Consider the following 1,654-nt stretch of genomic DNA (forward strand, 5'->3'; position numbering starts at 1 on the left):
GCCCCCAGGTCCCCCAGCCAGCCCATCCAGGGAGGTGCAGGCAGCTGTGCAGGCAGCTGTGCAGGCAGCTGTGCAGGCAGCTGGAGCATTGGTGGTTCAGTGGTAGAATTCTCGCCTGCCACGCGGGAGGCCCGGGTTCGATTCCCGGCCAATGCAGCACTGTTTCCCCCCCCTCTTTTTTTTTCTTTGATTTCTATCCATAACGCAGACCCAGACATCTCAAAATCTAGCCTAAATAAGGATCTTTACCTTACCTTCAACAACGGCACAAAAGCTTCCGCTATGTAACTCATACAGGCTTTTTTTTTTTTTTTTGCACTAGATTGAATCTCTGCCCTCTCCCAGACGGGTGCCACCAGCCAGTCACTCACCTTATAATCCAGGAAAATCATTATAGAAGATGTTTATGAACTTTTTCCCCCCAAATGATAACAATTAGGGTGATCCTTTTACTGCCTATGTTTAATAGGCAGAGCTTTGTTTGAACAGGAATAACTTTACAAACTTCCTCCAAGAGTTTAAAAGGCTCAGGATTTAACTAACGAGGCAAAAGGCAGTGAAAAGCAACGTGCAGCATCAGAAAGTCCACAAGCAGCAGGAGCTGCTCCCACATCACCAGCCACGGACGAGGAGATACCCAAGCTGAAAGGCAGTGAGTCCCCCTCGTTCGGTGCCATAGTCACGGGAGAGATGCTGCTGGGGCCGCTCTGCGACAGGGTTTAGCTGATCTAAACATCTGCATCTGCAGAAAGGGTGGGCCATTGCCTTCCTCATCCTCACACCCTTCCCAAACTGGGTCTCCAGCTACATCAGCTGAACCATCTGACCCCAAATCAGACGTTGGCTGGTAGAAGCCAACCGCAAAACCCTAATCCTGCGGCAGAATACGCCAGAGCAGAGCCGCTTGGATAAGACAGGGAGTATCAGTCCTTGCAGCGGCAGCAAAGGGGCAGTTACTGAAGTATCCCTGAGGCTGAGGTTACGAGGACGGCGCAGCACATCTGCTGCAACCCACCTTTGAGAAACTATTCCCATGAAGAAGAAAGAAAATGAGGGAAAGGTACACACACACAAGAGAAGAAGGGGTTGGCTGGCTTGGGTTCGTACCTGAGCAAACACTCACCCTGTCCCAAGGGCCGTTTTTCCCCGCTGCCCACGCACGCCCTGCCAGGCAGGGCCCTCCGCGCTCGAGGCATGCTGTTCCCACCCCACGCCTGTCCCGCAGCTCCATTGCCACATCGCCGGCTGGCTGCTACCCTCAGCCGCGTCTCCCACCCGAAACTCACCCTCCGGCTGGGGTCACCGCTGCCAGCCCCGTGCGGGGCTCCCCCCTGAGGGGATGCTTTGGATCTCCACCGTGAGCTGAGCCCTCAGGCAGTGCCCGGAGAGGACACGGCCCTTCCCAAGCAAAGCTGTGGACCAGAGCAGCAACAAAGTGCCCAGACCAGCGCAGCGTGAGCAAGACGACGTGCAGGGGACACGTATGGGCAACACTAGAGGGGGCACGGCCATGCCAGCAGACGCCTGCAAGACCTTCGTCTGGGGTGCTCTAGAAGGAAGGCCCGAGCCCTGCCAAAACAGCAGCGATGAGGGAAGAACTAAAGGCAACGCCCAAAGGCCGGGGATGACAGCGCTTCCCGCCGCCACAGCCGCA

The 1,654-nt window shown here is 55.8% G+C and overlaps 1 non-coding gene across 1 annotated transcript; it reads left to right on the forward strand.

Annotated features, from left to right (window-relative positions):
- The first annotated feature begins 85 nt into the window (after positions 1-85).
- TRNAG-GCC lies at positions 86-156 on the forward strand. The gene has a single exon. It is a non-coding gene; the product is annotated as a tRNA-Gly (tRNA).
- The last annotated feature ends 1,498 nt before the right edge of the window (positions 157-1,654 follow it).

This window comes from Phaethon lepturus, unplaced genomic scaffold, assembly GCF_000687285.1.
Source record: "Phaethon lepturus isolate BGI_N335 unplaced genomic scaffold, ASM68728v1 scaffold36859, whole genome shotgun sequence".
Lineage (NCBI taxonomy): Eukaryota > Metazoa > Chordata > Aves > Phaethontiformes > Phaethontidae > Phaethon > Phaethon lepturus.